A 21,475-nucleotide genomic window follows, 5' to 3' on the forward strand; every position below is an offset into this window, starting at 1 on the left:
GATACAGTTGTCCAAGAAGTATACAGTCCACACATAACGGACAGGAACATGTTTCTGGTGCCATAATCCATACGTGACGTATCACACGCACAGCAAAATGCACGACGCGCATCATGTACTGTTAGTTTATGCTTTGGTATCGGTAGTAGTAATACACACTCGCAGAAGTGTGCATCTGTAACACACGCGAAGGTTACCAACGTGTTGCAAACACATGCGGGACAAAGACAAAAGGCGATCTAAATACTGTACCGCTCTTTATTTGAGCTTCAGCGATTTCAGCGGCTGCGAAAGCCGTGGCTTTCTGTACGGCTTCGGGAATTCGTTGTCGCCCACAATATATATTTGCAGCAGGCGTAACAACTGGCCAAAAGCAGCTGGGTATGTCAAGTTTATTTTTTTTAAAGTAGTAAACTGTCAAGCAGCAGAGCAGCATAAACTCATATAAGCATGCCCGACGGTTCCAGCTGCAGAGCCTCTCTGTCACTACACCAAACAAGGCTCTCTTGCACGAAAAAGAGTTTCGCTCCCGGACAGACTACCTCTTCAGGGACGGTCTGGACAGAAACGCCGCAATTAGTTCGTGTTTGTGCCTTCCAAAAGAATTGTCTCAAACAAAGGAAGCAGTCTACATACCGTTGATATCCGGTGTGGAAACCTACGTTCCCACAACCCCGGGGCGTCAGCCCGTCCGTTCCGTGCGCGAAGGAACAAGCAGCACAAAAGCGGATTCAAGCAAACATACCAGATTTATTGTCCTCTCAGCCGTCGAGACAAGGCCAAACGAAATGACCCTAGTTTTAACGAGACCCCTGCTTTTATACCACGTTCGTCTGCCACGGCCACTTGCTGTTGCCGTGGCACTGCGTGCCCCCTATCTTCTGATTAGATATCCCACACAGGTCATACTTCGAATTTTTTGGACGTAAGAATACGTCCACATGGACAAACGTCGGCGATTCTTTTCCTTCATGGCTGAAAAAGCCGCCAGGATGTTGGTCATATCCACCATTGCTTGATCAAAGCTTTTATGGGATCCAACGTCAAGTTTCAGTATCAGCTGAGAAACAAGTGAGGCTTAGATATCAGAGATAAAACTACACTGTCGGCTTGAGCAGTAACAGCACAGCAAAACCGAATACTTCGCTTGATTTATTTCAATCGTATGAATAATTAGTGTTGACAAACTGCATTGCTAACATGGCAAACTACATCGCTACGCCGTTAAGTGAAGACGTCATTCTGACCCATGGATGTTTTGCCAGCTGGCTACTCTTGGTGCCTGACTTTCCAGCAAAGGGTGATTTCACATCGGATCAGGAGGGTGGTTCGGTCGACCTCTCCAATTCTTTCTTTGAAACATATATTAAAGTCTTGTCCCTAGGAGGCATATTGGCGCTGAAAGTAGTTGAAAATAATTGGTGGTTATTTTTTAATGAATTATCATTCAGATGTGGGCATTTCGACCATTTGCTTGCATTCGACCAAGAACGTTTGTGAATAAAATGAACTATGTCACATGTGAGAATATATGGGATACGCGCTGTCGAATTTGCGCATTTTCTGTAGACACCCCTCACAAAAAGACTGTTGGGGAAATTGCACTAATTCACAATACCATGTACTCGCTATGAGAAGAAAAGGCATTTCGAGACGAACACAATGATGTAGATTCCTTTGGGGTATCACAACTGTGGGACGACTTGTGGGGTTCCCGAAACGTTCGATATTTTACAAATGATGCAATTTTGCGATTTTTTATCTCCTCAAAGGCAAACCTTAGGATCCTCAGAACTTAGGATACAACGCTATCCACACCAGACAATACATGGAAAAAACTTCAGCTGAATATGTGAAATAGTTACGAAGATACGTGGCGTCAAACCGCGTAGGAAGCGCAATGGTAGAAATGCCCACATCTGAATGATAATTCATTAAAAAGTAACCACAAATTATTTTCGACTACTTTCAGCGCCAATATGCCTCCTAGGAAAAAGGCTTTAATATATCTTTGAAAGAAAAAAACTGGAGAGGTCGACCGAACCACCCTGCATGATCCGTCGTGAAATAACCCCAAGGAATCTATCAAGGCGATCGGATTTTGCTCCAGTATAGAATTACAATTTTATTCTTTACTCGGAGAGCTGGATTCGAAAGAATCTATTGGAGGTGGCCATTCCATGGGGTAGCCATGTTCGTTATACTGACAGGAGGTACATTGGCGCGCAGACTTGTCTTAACCAGCGGAGCGCGTGTCATTGGGTGCTAATAGGCAGCTGGAAGCGAGGTTGGGATGATCCACTATTCCCTTGAGGGGAGTGTCGATACGCAGAGCGGATGAGTTCGCTTTTCGGCATCTCCGCTGTGCATACCGACCCTCCCTTCAACGGGATAGTGCATCATTCCAATCTCGTTTCCAGCTGTCTATCAGCGCCCAATGACACGCGCTCCGCTGGTTAAGGCAAGTGTACGTGCCACTGTATCTACGAGGGGCGTTCAAGTCAAACCGGGACTTTCTGTCTCCTGAGTGTACAAATGGCTTCCGCTACTTCTTTTTCACACGCAACAGGCCCCCACGTTCACAACGTTGTGGTCCAAAGTTTGTGCAAAACAGAAGACACGTGCTAGACAAGATGGCCGACAACGAGGTGAGCGCGCACATCGAACATCGAACAGCGAAAAACACGTCGAACAGCGAAAGTCATCTGAAATTCACAGAAGACTTCAGGCTCAGTATGGCCACGATACACTTAGCCGCAGCAAAGCGTTTGAGTGGTGCACACGGTTCCGAGACGGCCGTACATCAGTGCAGGACGATCCCGGCTGGGGCGGCTCAGAGCCCAGTGTCAGAGTTCCTGAGAACATCCAACTTGTGGAGCGCCTGATCCTCAAGGACCGACGGATAACATGTCTCGAACTGGCTCGAAAGACGGACCTTTCTGTGGGAACGTTGAACACTATCATTCATGAACACATCCAGTTTCGGAAAGCCGGGCCTCATCACCAAAGGAGTCCTCCTCCTACAACACAATGCACGCCCGCATACCGCGCATCTCACGACACGCACCTTACAGGAATTTGGCTGGGAGTTGCTGCCACATCCCCCTTAGAGTCCAGACCTCGCCCCCAGCGATTTCCATTTCCTCGGGCCACTGAAGGCGTTCCTTGGGGGTCGCCACTTCTGCTGCGACGACGAGGTCAAGAATGCGGTCCGATCAGGGCTGCTACGCGTCGGTAACGATTTCTACGCTGCTGGCATCCAAGCCCTCGTGAAACGCTGGGACAAGTGCATTAGTGCAGCTGCAGATTACGTTGAAAAATAAAACTAATTTCTCGCCTGTAAGTTCATTTTACTTTTGCGAAAAATGGAACGTCCCGGTTTGACTTGAACGCCCCTCGTACATCGAAAAATATTTCAGTGCTACAACTGGGACGATAACCTACAGCACTGGACAAGCCTGAAATAATACTATGACGTGGAACGCTTCTAGGTTGTTAGAACCCTCAATGCAATCGCATACGCACTCTGGCGAGCTACCGTGCACTCACCCTACACATGCACGTTTTGGGAAACGGCATGCACGTAGTTGTATCGGAAATGAACAACGTTAAAGAGGAACTTACCATGAGCAGGTACTCCTTCCCGGCCTTTCGATGCCCCTTAACCGGTCAACTTAACTGTGCGAAGACGACGGCTTCCTGATCACAAATAACATTCACACGCGGACGCGGTTGCACTTATAACGCATGTTTCCTTCCGTAGGTATCAAAGGTTCGATTCGCTAGATATGAGGCAAGATAAGTAAAAAATAAGACACTCACCCGCCTGACCTCATGAAACCACTGGAAGGTGTGGCTTGGCTTGTCGGTTCGTCGACAGCTTATCTGCTCCGGAATGTTCTTTTTCTTTTAGTTTTCATGTTGGCCAAAGGAAAACCTGCCTCCTTCACGAACACACGGAGAGAGTTCAATCTCTTTCTATTTTGTCAATGTAAATACTCAATAAGCAATAAACATCACATATACAGAACGGGATTTTCCCTGCTCACTGTCTAGCCTGTGTTTGTAATATACTTGAAACAGACGCAGACAATTTAAACAAAAGTACCACAGTTGAGGCTCTTTAGCTGACGACATAGACTGGAAATGTTTTATCATCCACCATGAATGAAACAGTCATAGTTGTAAATCAACAGCTAACCTTTATCGCCCAGTCCGTGCGATGTACATGCATTATCTGACTGCATCGAATCCTTTGGGGCGTTACTTGAACGCAAGAAGTGCTGAGAGCACAATAAGATTTCGCGCAAGAGGTACTGCTTTATACAGTACAAGGCACGGTACCTCATAAATTGACCGTGTACCTCATAAATATGCTTGTACCTCATACATACAAAGCGAGATTCTTTGCCTCGCCCAGTATCTCTTAAAGCAACTGCGGAAAAGCACTCATGTACCTGATATTTACCAGGTACAGCTCGATATAAGGTGCGTTATAGGGTACCTATTTTAGAGTGTAGGGGGTGCGCCGTCCCGAGAATCGTCTACCGATTCATCCTCGATATCGTGAGGGTCAAAAAAGCAGAATACACACCGAGGCACTGAAAATAAACGGATCCGTAAGAAATGTGCAACAAGTGAGGCGAAAAACTTACTTTCGAAGCGAGTTGAAGCAGACTCTTCCCCCCCCTGAGGTGATCGCGCGGCTTATAAACCAGCATCCACGCTGCATGCGCCAACACGTCGGGGCTCGCTTGTTTCCGCACGGTCGTAAATCATGCTCTCTGAGGAGTTGTGTCACCTTGAGGATCAGGACACATTGGGGCCATCTGTCTAATATCAAAACGCACTTCCACCCGTCATGGCCAAAATGAGAACTCTATGGTGAGCTTTGTTTTATCCCCATCGAAGAAAATGTTGCGTATGTTTCAAGATGGTATAAACAGATTTCGCTTTCTCCGAGAAATTGGGTCACCTTGAGGATGAGTCGGCTGCATGTTCCAACACGTTGGGGCCACCTGTTTTATATCAAAATGCACTTCTACCCATCATGGCCAAAATGAGTTATAGAACTCTATGGTGAGCTTTGTTTTATTCTCAGCGAAGAAAATGTTGCATATGTTTCAAGGTGATCTAAATAGGCTTTCTCCGAGAAATTGGGTCACCTTGAGACATGCCCCAACATGATGGTGCCATCTGTTTAATATCAAAAACGCACTTCCACCCGTCGCGGCGGGCCCTAGCGAAAAAAATGTTGCGTATGTTTCAAGGTGGTATAAACAGATTTCGCTTTCTCGGAGAAATTGGGTCACCTTGAGAATGAGTCGGCTGCATGTCGTAAATCGTAGGTCGTAAATCATGTTTTCCGAGACCGCGCGTATTAAAACCAAAAGTAAACTGTTCTGCCTGATGAGACAAGTCTATCTGAAGAAAAATATTCCTATGAGCCCACGTCAAAGCGGACCACCTGGTCATTGCCGAAACAAGCTTTCTGTAACCAAAAACAAAGGATTCGCTTATGCAGTTTCCAAGAAGTTCCAAATGTCCTTCGCGCGCGCGCATCATATATCACGGGCTGTTCCTGCGTGGTTGTGTAAACAAAATCGCACCACCTTTGCGCCCCTCCAGGGGTGCTTTATATAAAAGTTGCGATATATAACTCATTTGAGGTCTGTGAAGCTACTTCCATCGGTCAACCCCGGGTGAAGCGCACAACGAGAAAGGTATGTTTCACTATTGTCTTCAAGATGAGGAAAGTTAGGTAACAGTTGTCCTCATTTTCAGTTCATTCGGCGCGCGTAGAAACTTGCACTGAGAAGTAAGCGAGATATGTCATCTATTTTCGAGAAGCTGGATAAACTAAAGAAACCCGGTGATGGGGACATTCAGAAAATGAGCATTGTTCCGAAGAAGGAAAAGCTCGACGTGTTGGACTTACGCAAAGTGAACACTATGTACGGGGAGGCCGAGTACGTGGGACTCCTGATGGACAACGATAAACGCGTAAAGGTGTACCTACCCAGTCGTTTTAACCGACTCACAGATGAAGATTTGCAAGAAATGCGAGAATTACCAGATCTAAAACTAGAGAAGAAGGAGAGATTCAGGGATGGTAAAAGAGTCGCATCGCCCGACATCACTTTTACTCACGCGAAGAAAAAGTGACCGAGACCAGCGAAAGTCCGCGTCCCATATGTAATCATCAGTAAAATAAAAATAAATGTATTTAAGATTTTAAGAGAAAAAATGTTGTGTTGTTGTGATGGGATTAGGAAGATAGGCTGATATGATGGGAAGCTATATTGATAGAATGATATGATAGGGTGCTATAGCGCGTATTCGTCGACTAAGCAAGTATAGTTTCTGGGGAGCTATAGAAAATAAAGGACACCACACTTTTTTAAGCAACAAACAACTCTTCTAACATCTTTATTGATTTTAGGGCACTACCGGCGAGATTATCGGAAAACAGGAATACAATGCTCTTCAGTGATTTCCCTTTCGCCAAACGCTGCCACGATACAACTGTACACACCACACATTGGAGAATACAGGCTTTGAATACAGACATCACTATACTCGTCGACGGCGAGGCGTTTCAGCTCGGGTTCGATGGGTGGCAATCCGAAGGAATCAAAGTAGATGAGGTCATCCTTCATTTTCGCGTAGAGAATCCAGTGCTCCCCAGCTTGCTGTCACCGATCGGTGTTGACCACGATTATTCCCGGCCTATCCAGCGCGGGCAGACGATCGTACCGAGCGTATACACCACGGAAGAGTGCCGAAGTGTAATCGTTGTACTTCAGGAGTCTCTCGATATCTTGCTCGAACATCGCTAATCCAGTGTGACGTTCCTGTTGCTATCGATGGACATGATGCTCACACTCTCGGACAGTATCAATACGGTCGTGGGTTCGGCCAAGGCACGTCGGAACTTGAGTTGCAGACGAACGTTTCCATGCCTGATCGGTGACAGGTGGACGGAGGATTGATCGGGATCCAGGTCGTAGTACAGCATAGGAACTTGTTTCCAACGTAGTGGTCGTATTCGTAGGATACGTTCTTCTCGCACAGCTGCTCCAAGAGGTTGAAGTAGCTTCAGTGGTTCAGGTTATTGTTGAAGTCGAACCTGTCTATTCGCTGCGTCCCGTTCACAGTGAGCGTTGCCAACTCAATGTCGCAGTTCACAAGTCGATACGGGTCGCGATTGAATGCTTCCTGGTAGGCTAGGGTGGGCACGAATGCGACCACCACCTTAGACGGTATCTTCTCTGGAAATAAATCTTCCAGGCATGCATCCAGGTTGCCAACAGGTAGCGAACGAATACGCGATTCACTTCCGGTCAGTGTGTAGAGAGCCTTGCGCTGCTGCAATTCCGTTTCGTGCCCGAGGAATAGGCTGGGAGACACGGTGATTTTCTTTATGTACAAGGCGGCACTCATGATTTCCACTTTATGCGTGCGCTGCTCCTGATCGGTCTTCATAATGCGAAATTCGTCGGAGCCTTGATAAAAAACAAGCCTAATTTCCACTCCCGATATGAGTAGCTTGGGCTGCAGGACATTGTCAGAGTTGATCTTGGAAACCAGGTCGATGGTCTTGCCGCCCCGTGTGAGGTTGTATCGTTCGGTCGGTCCACGAGCGCGAATGTTGTTTTCCGATTGACGCGCTTCTTCTTGCGTGTACCGACCCGCTTTATGCACGGTATTTTGCTCCGTGGTGCTGGCGTGAAGCGAAATATCCAGGTAGCTTCTATAGCTATACAAATCATTATTCGTAATCATGGTCTGATTCAAGAAGACGGCTACGCTCTTGAAAAGCGAACTGCGAACGCGTTGACAGGGTAGACCTCGTCGTAGGTCGTCCGATCGCCAGCGTGTGTTTCTGGTAGCGAACCATCGTCACGTACGATGCGGACTTTCGTCACTATGTACACGGAGTTCAAATCGAGATAGTGATGCCCCAAATTCGAAAGCTGGAACTCTATGACGGAGGATATGTCAGCGACCGGGTAGAATACCTCATATTCCCCCTTCAGTATATGCCACTGCGTTCCCGGCACGGAAAATAATTGTGTTTCCGACTTATCCAACAGAGGAGTGTCGGGATGTACGACATTAATCGTGTCCATCTCACAACTAAATTGTGGCCGCGCAACCGGCGTGATTTATGCTGTCGAAGACGTCCGGTTTTCTCCCCCTTCGCCCGGCCCCTCCGAGGTCTCGGAGAATTTCGTGGCCCGTGTCTTTCGCCGATCTTCTAAGCGCACTTTGGAAAGAGTCTCCCTCCGACAGATTTTTGGCCACGCGCTTAGCGGCGGCGATAGCCGTCTTTTTTAAGTAGGCCGATACGCGTTTAAAGAGTGGAATAGCGAAACGACCGAGCTGAGAAAAGAAATTGCCACCCCTCTGGTACAGGTGCGACCTGTATACCATTGGAACGCCGAATCCGTAGATTGGTACCGCTTTAGTGTACATGCTTAAAGTGCATCGTCAGCGTCGATCTACCGCGATTTTGTAGCGGTAGCTTGCGACCCGTGTCGTTGCGTATAGAGACGGCAATTGAGGAAATTTCGCGCTGCATTAACTTAAAGTACTGAACGGGAAGAAAGCTGAAACTCAGTTGTTCTTTCGTTCTATCGTATACGAATGAAATTAATTTCAGTATCGGATGCCGCCCGTTTCCCACTACGGAGGGCGTGACGAGATCCGTGTATATCATAATACAGTTAATGGGAAGATCTATGGTCACTTCGTCGACGCCCGTATCGTTTTCGGTAAATACGGTTTTCGCGCCGAAACCTAGTAGGTACGCAAAGTAATTGGATAATGTAAGCGACACATTTTCCCGCAAGCTCAACGAACACTTCCCCGCCCATGCATCGTGCGTGAGGGAAGCCTCCGGCTGCAGACGCTCATGGATGGCGCTCACGAGATCTTCCGGTGTTTCGTAGTAATTTGGTGGAAGTGAAATGCGCCGACTTTCCATCTCTCGAGTGTTTATCTGGATAGAGTACGTCTTCACTATGGGATTACACGTGATGCGCTTTCGGGATCCTTCAACGTGGATGTGCTTCACCTGAATGAGGTCCAGGAACTCGGTCGACAAGTTGAAATTCGCCGGGAGAGAGAGAGCAAGTGAGTGTTGTCTTTGTATTCCACCCTTGATTCTGTATCGTTCGTCGCTCTGAAGAATTCGTTGAATGTGTCGGTAATTAGCGACTGGGGTTCCAAAATTAGATCGTTATTGATCACTATCACCCGGCGAACTCGCATCATAACGGCTCTTTCCCCCGCAAGCGGTAACACGTTTGGGACGGTGCGTACTCTGCCACCCTCCGGGTGATCTCCATTGATGTCGACGATTCCAAAGGCGAGATGCAGCGGTCTGTCGATTAATTTCACCGAGCGCACGCGCGACGGTAGCTTAAACACGTAGTGATCTTCTTCGTAAGTCCACTCTATCCCATATTCGGGGAATATTTTATTCAAGAGCGTGTCCGTGTCTTCGAACGTCAGCTGTTTTGTTTGCCACTTCTCCCTTGATAGCTTTATCAGGTTATCCGGCGCTTGGTTCACGTTCAGGGAGATGTTGGGAATGGAAAATCCCTCTAGACCGACGACGTACGAATCATCCAGGTGTAGCAGCTTATCTAACGCGATCGTGAAGTCATTCAGCATGTTGGACGGGTGCAAGTCCATGCTGGCGTTCGAGAGCAGATACATGTAAAATTCATTTTCTGACATCGCTGGCGGGCACCCAAGAATAGTGATCTTGGCGTATCCGAACCAATGAACCAAGTAGTGCAATATCCCGTTAATTTTCTTCTTTCTAATCACCGTGGATATGAGTCGCTTATCGTACGAGGAAAAATGGTGGACGGGCTGCAGCTCCTGCTCGTAGAATGATCCCAGTATTTCTTTTCCATCCGAATCTTTCACGTACACTACGGGTGGATCGGTCTTTCTCGTTCGCGACACCTAGAACACTTCGGCCGTCCACCTTTGATCGTAGCCTTTGGCGAACACGCCGCGATCTAACGCGAGTCTCACCTGGTCCCCTACTTTATACTTGCTCTCGCGCAGGGTCGTCTTACGATTCAATCTGTTGAACAGAGCTACTTCATTTCCAGCGTTCACGTTTTTCGGTTTTTCGCCCGTGACAGAGTGTACCGAGTCGTTATAGCCGGCCACTATCTTCGGCAGCGCGTTGATATAATTAAACTTCCCCGTACTAGTGAAATGTCTGGCTATTCTTTCTCTAACTGTCCTCTGCACGCGTTCACAGGAAGCCGCCTTCATTCCACTCTGCGTGGTATAGTGGTTTAGTAGCGACTGAAAATACTGAAGAATGGGGGAACCCCAAAATTCGCTTCCGCGATCCGTGAGGAGATTCTTCGGAATTCCATGACGGAAAACTCGTTGGAAAGCTTTCGTTACGTCTTGCGGGCGCTTTGTGCGAATGGGGACCATGTACAGGTACCTCGATAGCGTATCCATGACCAAGCCCTTGTTAAATTTCTGATATTTACGCATATCCAGAAGGTCTGCCTGATATAAATCCCTCACGTGAGTTGCGATGATGAAGCGCCACTTAAATTTTTTCTTCACGGGCTTGTGAAGGGTGTAAGCATCTTCTTTTTTCAGCTGTTCAATGGCTTCTCGGCTTGTGAGCTTGTGATTACGCCGGTACCGATCCACTCCACCTAACCCTTTCTCCTTGATCTTTCTATAGAGCCACATATTTGCTCCAGCGAGCAATGCGGTGCATTTTCAGAGCGCTTATAATTTTCTATACTTTTTTGTACCAACTGGGTTTCTTGATGAGCGCGCTATGCCGTGCTAAGTAGCTCACAAGGGCTACAATGTTTCAGCGATTGATTCGTTTCCCACTATATACTAGAAGATTAGCTGCCTGCCACGTGAAAACTTTCTTCAATTCTTTTAGCACATATTTCGCGCGTGCTTTATCAACGCCGGAGGGTAGAAGATTAAAATCCAATTGATTGGGTTCCGGTTCGGGTGCCGAATGGACAGGTTCCAGAGGAGGAGGAGGAGGAGGATGATAGTGAGCTCGCTTGAGCAAGTAATAGAAGGCTTCCAGTATTTTGCCCACCTTTACGTCGTCCGAATCGTTGGATTTCAGAACTTCACCTATTTCTATTCTATGAGCCATGACCGATGGCTTTGGATATCGCTCGCCCGGCGACTCCAGCCACGAGACTTGATAGCCCTGAGAGGAGCAGTGGAAGTATGGGAATGAGACCACCTCGTTGTCGCCTAATACATTTCTTCAACTGCCGCGGGCACTTATGAAGTGACTTGTAAGCGAGGAAGCGCAGGATTTTTTGTGTTTCTTCAAGTTTTTATGAAGTTCCGTCGAAAGTGGGATATTTCCGCGTAGAATGTTCAGACAGATTTCCGAAAGGATTCGAATGTCGTCACAGCTGAGCTCTTTGAGTAACTCTACGCGGTGCGCCGATTTGCAGGTGGCCAATACTTTGAGGAGCGTGAGATGTCTTCTAAGATCGGCGGTCATTTCGCGGCCGTAAACAGGAACTGCCGGTCGTGCAGTAAAATACCCGTTCGCAGGCTACGGGGAGGATGTGTTTGCGAGTGAAGTTCTACGACTAAATAACCGTGCGCCTTCTCCCTCGCCTTGTTATATGCGTCGAGAAAATAGGAGAGCCCCTATTTCCCGAATACTTGACGTCCGAAGGTTTCGATCTGTTGTACAGACCGTGCGTTCCGGAACAATACGATATAACTGGCATTCAGCGATATCGTTTGAAAAGCGGCGTTGTGATAGAACAAGGCTTGTGTGATCAGGATTACGGACACATTCTTATGGTGGCTACCACGCACAAACAGCGACTGTACTTCCGATAGAACCCCCTTTTCCGTGATTTGATCGTCAATAACTATGAGAGTGGGATATTGTTCATCCCAATCTGCGGGTATCCTGTCCATAAACTCCACGCCGTCGAAATCCTTTTCCCATCCAGCTGCATACTTTCGTACGTAGAGTATCTTCTGCAGTGCAATGCTAAATAACTCTGGGTGTCTCATTATATTCTGCGTGAGCACCGTCTTGCCACACATGGAGATGAGAATTCGAGCGGGGTGCTGGAACTGCATGCGCATCGTGGAATAACTTGAGCAGACTGTGTAGCGAGGTGTGATGCATCTTTATTTTCATCCATAGCTCCTAGCGCGATTGATGATCGTCTCCAGGACTCTTATTTCTTCCTGACATAGTTCCTGAAGCTCACGCAGTGATTGCTCCCTGTAACCCGACAGGTACTCGTCCAAGATTTCGAGTATGATGTCCTGCAACTTGTTTGCGGTGAAATGGGAGCGCAACATGTGGCAACACATCTCGACGAAGTTCTCTCGCTCGTGTGGCGCGTCGAAGCGGAACCGCGCGGAGTTGATGCACCTTAGTCGCGCCATCTGGTGGCACGAGGTAAGTTTGGACGTAAGAGATAGAGATACCCAATTGGGTTAGAACCATCTGAAGCCACTGCCAAGCGATCCGCGCACCATCTGGCGAGCGCTGGCGAAGGCTATGTTCAGTAGACCAATCAGGGCTGCTAGCCATTATGGGGGGCTCAGCGTAGGCCAATCAGGGGGCTTAGAAGTCTGTGGAGAAGAGGAGCAATCGGGATGAGTAGGCTTACCGTGGACCAATCAGTGGAGCGGGCTAATTAGCATAGAGGCTCAGTGAACGGCGTGCACCAATCATCGTAAAGGGGGCGGAGCCGAGTAATTAGCATAGCTATGGTGGACCAATCAAAGATCAGTAGGTTTAGCATGGGCCAATCAGCGTGAAGTGGGTGGAGCCAACAAATTTGCATAAAGGAGCGGAGCTACAGTAAACCAATCAACGATCAGTAGGCTTAGGATGGGCCAATCAACGTGAAGTGGGCGGAGCCAAGCCAACTAACTAGCTACGGTCAACCAATCAACCATCAGTAGGCTGAGTGTGGACCAATCAACGTGAAGTGGGCGGAGCTAATGGCGACCAATCGGATGGCTTTGGAATTGGCTTGCGTTGGATTACAACTGGATTGTGTTGGCTTAAAAGTGGATTTTGGCTTAGAATTGGATTAGAATAGAATTCCTGGAACTGGATTAGAAAAAGGACATCGTTGTTGGACCTAAGTCCCTACTACTCACACCTTGTCTACAGACTTTCTACAGAAAGGTGTGTACCAATTGCATACAGGAAGGACGTAGAGGGTGACAGAAAGAACACAGAAAGTGTGTGTAAATTCTGTGGAGCAGGGCGTGCGCGTATCTGATATTCTGTGACCAGCATTAGGATACCCAGAGAACACGGTCCCGAGGATATCCTCGCGATCCCGTCACGTCCGATAAATCACGAGATGCCCCGTTGAAACTTTGTGTGGACGTCCTATGGATATCTCAACGGGACTCCATCTGGAATATCTCCAACGTGTTTGACTGGGATATATGTCACGGGATGTTATAGGGTTTATTCACACGATGCAACTTTTGCTGCAACTTCGTTCCAGCGACGTTGCACACAGTTGAAGTTGCAGCGAGTAGGCTCCTTTCGCACGGTGAGTTACTCGCAACTTCGCAACCAAACTTCGCAACCAAATGGATTCCAAGCTTGTTGTATTCCCACAATCATTTACATGAACTGAACAGAGTTGTGAAATATCTCACTTGAAAAGGAAGGTGGAATCATAAAAACGACTTCTGAAATTTGAAAAAGTCTAGCCACCACATTCACAGAATCGCGGAACACCCTGCCTAAAGTCCGCTATACCTGCATATCCCATAGGTGCAATGTATTGCACCACGTTTTTCTCTTGCATCTCAATAAACCCGGTGTTGCCAGAAAGTGTCCACGTCTGGATGAACGAATGAGACCCCCTGCGACATTTTGATAGCAAAATCGCGCCAGTAGAACCACAGTTTTTTTTTTTTTGCTTGACCAACTTAGTCTTTTCACGTTTCTTCTATGGAGTAACGGGTGACCGTACGCCTTTGCTTGCAAATATCTACGAAACGCTAAGATCCCAAAAAAATGTCCACTATGGGACGTGAAGATGAAAGATTCTACTTCAAACTCAGACAAAGAACGCCACCCAAGTAGCGTCAATTTATTGCCCAGGGCGTATAAAGTTCTCAATCAACGAACGATGCCTCGGAACGAGCTTATGCCGGCTTACGTGGGTCCAGCTCGTGTTCAGCTGGCATCGCCGGTAGCTCTTCGGCGTTCACCCAGAAATGCCCGGGTTCGAATCCCCGCCCCACGTTTCTTTCCTTTCAATTGCTTTTTTGTTTCATTCTATTTCCTCCTTGCTACGTATTTTATGCATTTAGCACTGGTTGCTGTTTGCGCTTTTCTTATTTTTCTTTTTGCTAAAAGCCGCGCGTACAGTTCTATAGGATCGGTACTTCGAGCGTTGTAACGATAACGTTGCGTAGATGCATGGAACTAATACGAGTACGTTGTCATTCGTACGGGGTGAGCATCATGATCTGGAAACCATTCTAACAGTTCGCTGGTTGAAGCTTCAAAATCGCATATCGATATCGCGGATGCGTTGCAGCAACTGCTGTTTGAGTCTTTGAGTTGGTAGGCAGTTTGCTGGTCTGCACGTTTATACCCACAACCAGCTTAAATATAGGAACCAGATTCCTCCCTATTGCTTACACGCTATCGCGAGAGCAGTTTCGGAAATAGTTATGTCTCCCGAAATTAAGTCAAAGCAAGTGATTTATGAAAAAGGAAATACCTCGTGTCAGAGCCGTAGCGACGGGGGTGCGAGAGGGGCAGCTGCCTCGGGCGCCCTCGCCTGAGAGGGCGCCAAACGGCAGGCTCTGGCAGTTTGGTTGGACAAGATAAAGCGGGAACGAAGAAAATTTGAATTTACGATCTCGACAGCGCAAACAAGCGTTTCATTTCTTTGTTTATAGGGGTCCTGACGGCAATGGGAGGGGGCTTAGATTTCGCCTTCCCTGGGCGCAAACTTGCCTCGCTACGGCTCTGCCTCGTGTTATCAACAGTTTATTCTTAAATTTGAACCTCGTTAAAGATTTTTCTAATCACATATTGCTGTAGTTACATTCTTCGGCCCTATCTTTCTGCCGCAGGCCCATGTCTGTCTTCACTGACCTGTGGATAGCCGCTGGTACATATTAGTTGACAGACGTTGCCTGGATGATTCACACATAATAAGAAGAAAAAAATGTGCTCGCGAGACGTGGAAGCAAGGGCGAAGTCTTCCTGTTGCAGAGAACCCCAAAGATGCTCATTTGCATTTATTAATTTACCTTAGCACCGTTTTTTTCTCCTATATCCATGCTGCGTGTCTTTGTGACCGATACGCCCTGTGCACGTCAGATCAGAGGGCAAAGTAAACCAAAACGCGAAACTTACATCACACCATTTTGGTTCACATGAACCATGTGTCCCACGATTTCAACAAAATGACAAGGAGAAGACCACTGCGATCTAAGACGGGGCTATTCGCGTTCTATGGGAAGCAAGAACAAGACTTGTCGCTATGCTAAATGCTTTGTGCCGTGTGTAAGATTTCACGCACGTTAATTCAGTCGACCGCTCTTCGTCAACTGTGTGTGCGATAGTGCTCATTAGTGTTGCGAACCGCCGGATGGTAGCGAGGCCGATCCCAACATCCTGGGGCAGGAACGTAGGCAAAGGCAAGGAGCACAACGAAACAGAAAGTGTATTTACAGAAGTATACAAGAGTTCTCATTTTAGCGGGTCACAGCGTTCGCTTAAACAGGCGACGTCCCTGGGGAATCAGGTCGGAGTCGGCAGTGGTTCCAGGAAAGCTGACCTCGTTGTCTCCCCTTTAGTCCCTCATGAATGGGCTCTCGGGCTGTGAGGAAGATGGCTTCCCGAGTTGTGGGAGGAAGGCGAAAATGGCGAGTTGTAACATTAGCTAGCAAAATGCAGATTTCACGGGTGGATTATGGGCACACCCTACCCTTATTTTAAAAGCATTTCCTGACTCGGCGGAAATGGACAACATGCACCAAAGTAATTTTCATTTACTTTCATTTCATACATGGGTGTCGCAACCCAGGAAGCTACGTGACACCGGACCGGCTTTTGTCGGTCAGCGGTTGCTTCTTCCTCGGATATGTGACACAGGTTTTTTCTTGCACCACCCGTGGTTCGACATTCTCCCTCTGTTCCACATGAATAATCTCATGCTAAACGCAGTAATTAAGAATAACTACCTACAACGTGCATTGCAACGTGTTATAAACATATCCTACTGGAGGTCGCTGAGACGCTAAATTTGGTGTCACGTGAAACACGAGATCACAGGGTTGCCAGAGCAGCCGACAAGCGGCCAGTCTCATTACTTTATCTACAGACCTCGTATGACATCGCTAACCGTTACTATTGTTTTTTTTTTTTTTCCTTTCCAGGATCCCTTGAATTGATGTTGCTTTTTTGACTTTCTTATGACCTGTGTTATCGATATGATTATTTTATAACCCACTCTCCTCTATATTGCTTTGCCCTGTGGGTGCTAATAAATAAATATCCCCAGTATGGCTGTATCATGGTCACGGATTGCGACAGTGCTTGGGAGATATGTCTTTGTCACGGACAGAACCGTATTGGAAAAATAACTTTTTCTACCGACTCCAAGAACCAATTCCGAACCTGCCATCTGGGTTTCATTCTGGCCCTTGCTAAGCGCGGTAGAAAAATCGTTTTCCACCTAAAAGCAAGTAGTAAACACAGGCGGGAAGGTTGTTTATCTGCCTGCAGACACTCATGACGCATAATGATACAGGCACAAAGTCAGAGCTGTACAAACGAAAAGAAACTGCGGGTAGATTAACTGCTTATTCGACGTCTTTTCCGGTGTGTCACGATAGCATAAATTTATGATCCCACTGCCAAATATAAAATTCCGCGCTTATCGCGCTGACATCCGCTCGAGTGCCAGCGTTTTCACGTTGTCATCACAGCACTCAGGGTTGAATCCATGGCTTTTTATCGTGTGTATATTGAATTGTATTGCATATTTCCGTCAGTGTACTGATATTCTTCTTCAATAATCATTAGAACAATAAAAAGAAATCTTGTTGAGATAATAATTAGACATACAACTACTAATATACATAAAGGGGCTTGTCCCGAACGATCATGCAGCCAGAGTCCAAACCGCTGGACCAAGAAGGACGCAATTTGGCTCCTGAGGTCGTGTGGGTGCACAGTAAGAAGCGATTTCAGTTACGGATGACTTCTGAAATATTCGAGTTAGCAGAATTGTAGCCTGCATTAATCAAAAAACGTGACGAAGAAAGGCGCCATCAAAAAAACCCGAATGGTGCGCGCACACCACGAGCTATTCGCGATCGCATTTATCTTCATTATGACGGGATTGGCTATTGCAAAAATATTGATGTTTCTGACGCAGACCTTTTCGTAAAGTAGCTCATTAAACGGCTAATTAGCTACCTTTTAACGAAACCGCTGCACAAAAGTCTTGCAACTAATTAAAGGATATAAGAAAGCTTCTTACCACTTAGCTTATTTATAGCACATTGTTTTGTGGGGTTTTGATATAATTTCTTGCAATCAACGTGCGACTCTAGCGAATTTTTCTTTTCGTTAAGCACGCCCATACTATGGGTCGTATCATTTCCGCCACGACGTATATACTGTGTGGAAGAACGCATTTGTTATTTTGCTCTTGGTTACCCAAAGAGCAGCATTGATAAATGGGAGAGATAGCCACTGTGTGGGTAAAATAGCATATCGAATATAGCAGGATTCCGTAATTATGAGTGGCATATTCATTCTGTTTTCGTATACACACAAACGCAGCGTGGTGCTAATTCTATGACCAACAGTACACATGTGTCAGATGAATATTTCCAAAATTAACTCACTAACTTCCTCTTTAGTGGATTTTCGGAAGCACGAGGATAGCAGAATGTAGCCGCGTATTGGAAAGGCCGCATTGTTTGATAAGCGTCCTGAAGGTTGCACACCCACCCGATATCGTTTTTAAAAAGTCCGCTTACAACGCAACGCTTGCAACGTGCAACGCAACGTGGGCCGAACTAAATATCCCAGTTTTTTAATCCATATTTTAAAAGATTGTTTTTGATTACTGAGACATGACCTAAGGGGCAGGGTCTTCAAATTTTCGACCTGTAGCACGCGCTATGTCCTCATTATGCAGTGCGACGGCCAATGCGCATGCAGTCCTGCGCGCACCAATTTTGTGAACAACGATAACGCTTGCTGTGCGCAGTTCATGATTAGGCGTGTGATGGGCTTTTTAGGGAACCGGTCCACTCGTCACAATCCCACTCGCCACCGGAAGACTCGTCACAGGATAATTGGTCACAGCGGCCCTCTGGTACGAGGTCCTTTTGTCACGGGAACACTTGTCAAGGGGGCGGTTCGTCACCGGAACACTGGTTGCAAGGTTGACCCCGTTCCAAAGGGAATGCGTTTCACCGTGTTTTACCAAAGGGATTAGTCCAGTGCCCGACCCGCACTTCCGCGAACCCGGATTCCGAAGACCGCTGACCGTACAAATTTCACGTCTTTGCTAAGGGCACGGAGAGCATGAAAGTGACGAAAACTCAGCGTGGGGCTCCGTTGCTGGGGCGCGGACAAAAGTTGAGAGACTGACGAAGGTTAGGTCAGGAGAGCCTTTTACGTATTTCACACGTTGGGGAGTGGGTCAGTTCATGTAGAATATGCACCCGTCGAGACTGACCAAGGTTAGGTCAAAAGAGCCTTTTACTATTTCACACGTTGGGAAGTACGGTGCGGTGAGCAGGTGGCAGGTTCACTGTGACGATTATTGCGGCGTGACGGCAGTTCCTCGTACAAGATGCCCTGTGACGAGTTGGCCTCCTTGACGAGTTCACCTATGACCAGTTGGCCTGTGACGACCGGGCTTGTGACGAGTTCTCCTAAACCCACATTTTATATTCTATCCACCTATGCCGTCAACACAGCTTGGGAGAAAAGTTTCTATAACGCTGGAAATCTTGTATTTAAATTCTTCCAGCCTCCCCTGCGGCCCTAGGGGGACATTTCTTGAACACAATCCGTGAGTTGATTTATTCCCAGGATTCTGTTCAACACATGTTCCCCTATGCAGCAGGGGAGGCTGAGAGAAGTTCAATGCAAAATCCCAGCGTTTCAGAAGCTTTTTTCCTAAGCTGTACTTCCGCAGCCCGAAAAGGGCGAGCTTTCAAATCGGCGTACAACCAAAGCGGCGAAACAAGCTTGCTTCTTCAGCGTGTTTAGCAGGCGTCTGGTAAAAAAAAAAGAATAAAATCAGAGAAACAAAACATATTCAACTGATAACCGCACTGGCGGTTATCAGGCGGTTATCACGGCATAGCGGAACAATGATAAATCGTTTCACGCGGCCTCCGGCCGCCCTACCCAACAGTTCCTCCTTTCAGCTGTTGTGACCCCTGGCATTGCTTATCTTTATCTTACAAGGCATTTCTAAAGTAAGGCAAAGCCAGCGTTCAGAGGGAATGTCCCTGAATTCTCCTCATGCCGAGCGTCCATGGAAGTATTCTTTCTTTCTCTGGTTTATGGTCGAAGTTACCGCTGCGCCAATAAAACACCAATCATCATCATCTTTCTCTGGTAGGCCAACGTCACCGTGCGTTTAGTCATATCATTCCTGGGCTCTTTCCTGACTCTCAGGAAACAGGTGACCGCATCAGTGTCTGAGTAATCTGATCCCAAATTTTTTTGTCCATTGTTGTGTTTTATTTTTTATAATCGGGGTTTACGTCGCGAGACAATTGAGATCATGAGCGACGCCACAGCGGTCAATCTGTGGATTGCTTTTGCCCACCTGAGGGTTCTTTAACGTGAAGGCTCACCACACGGCACCCCGTATTTAACGTCCCTCGCGGAAGACGGCGTGTCTATGCATCTTGTACCCTGCCACCAAGTTGCTGGCGTCCTCGGTCGTCCTCGAACCCGCGGTCTCGGGATCAGAATGTCCATTGTTTTGTTTCGGGAATGTAACACGGTGGCTACGACCGGCGTGGTATACTACTTGTCCGCTCCATGCAGGGTGACGTAACGCGTTGGCCTTCGGGCGGGAAAGTTTTTAAGACTCCTCTCCACGTTCCTGTTTGATTGCTCGCTTATTTGAGGCATAACTCGTTACATGAGAAAGAAACAAAATTGATGGCAGGTATATACTGTGGATGTTGTGCACCAACTACGATGTGCAGCAATTTTTTTCGCCGATCGTTCCGAAGTATCTCTTTACGAGGGTGGTCCCTAAGTTTCCGGCCCAACCAACTTTTAATAGTCATAGAGACGAAACAAGTGTATCACTTTTCGACATAGTCACCCTTAACTTTGATGCACTTTTGACACATTTCAACCAGCATTCTTATACCCTTGAAAAAAATAGTCTGAAGTTTGGTCCGCAAAATGCTGGAAAACTGCCTCTTGCACCTCACTATCGTTTTGAAATCTCCGTCCTCTGAGACCCCTCTTCAAGTTTGAGAACAGGAAGTAGTCACTCAGTGCCAAGTCTGGACTGTAGGGTGGGTGGTGGATTTCTTCGAAGCCGCACTCCTTCAGTGCAGCCTTGGCAACAGAAGCCGTGTGGACAGGGGCACTGTCCTGGAGCAACCAGACACCTCGACTCAACCTGCCGCGCCTCTTTTTCTTGATGGCGTCTCGCAGTCGGTGCAGGACTGAACAATGCATAATAAGTCGCATTCACTGTGGTGTTCCTCTCTTTGAAGTCGATGAGGAGAATAGTAGCAAGTATTCAACCCAATTTCTACACAGAAAATCCATAGCAAGTACTGCACATTTTACTTTAAAATGACTCTAATTTTTTTTTATTTAAATTTTTAAGTAGTGCAAAATCCAACTCAATGCAATACTTGTCGTGGATTTTCTATGTAGAAATTGCATTGGCATTGCATTGCAAATTGCAAATTGGCATTTTCTCGCGCCATCTCGCGAGTTACGAGGGTGGTTCCATAAGTTTCCGGCCCGAGGTAGAAAATGCGCGCGAATTTGAAAATGCGATTAAGGACGCGTGGCGCCATCTGTTGGAGAGCCGGAGCACCACCCTCAACCCTCTCCATGCTTTTGTCGGTTGGAGGGCGGCATTTCAAATAGCCAGGGTGCACTCCTCAGTTAAAATGGAAAAAATCGAGTACCGCGCTGTGATAAAATTCTTGACCAAAGCTGGACTTTCGCCTAAAGAAATTAAAGCGCTGGATTGGCGCAAACCAGGAGAAGCACCCCCAAGAAAAGCCAAGGTCACACAATCCACAAAGAAGATCATGACAACAATATTTTGGGATTGTCACGGGATCTTCAGTAGTAAGTATTCAACCCAATTTCTACACAGAAAATCCACGGCAAGTACTGCACATTTTACTGTAAAATTACTTTAATTTTTTTAATTTAAATTTTTTAATA

At 47.0% G+C, this 21,475-nt stretch overlaps 1 long non-coding RNA gene across 1 annotated transcript in view; it reads left to right on the forward strand.

Annotated features, from left to right (window-relative positions):
• Positions 1-21,475, forward strand: part of LOC135400249 (uncharacterized) — a 199,934-nt gene that overhangs the window by 171,902 nt on the left and 6,557 nt on the right. The gene's annotated exons all lie outside the window — the stretch shown is intronic.

The sequence above is a fragment of the Ornithodoros turicata genome, chromosome 1 (assembly GCF_037126465.1).
Source record: "Ornithodoros turicata isolate Travis chromosome 1, ASM3712646v1, whole genome shotgun sequence".
Taxonomy (NCBI): Eukaryota; Metazoa; Arthropoda; class Arachnida; order Ixodida; family Argasidae; genus Ornithodoros; species Ornithodoros turicata.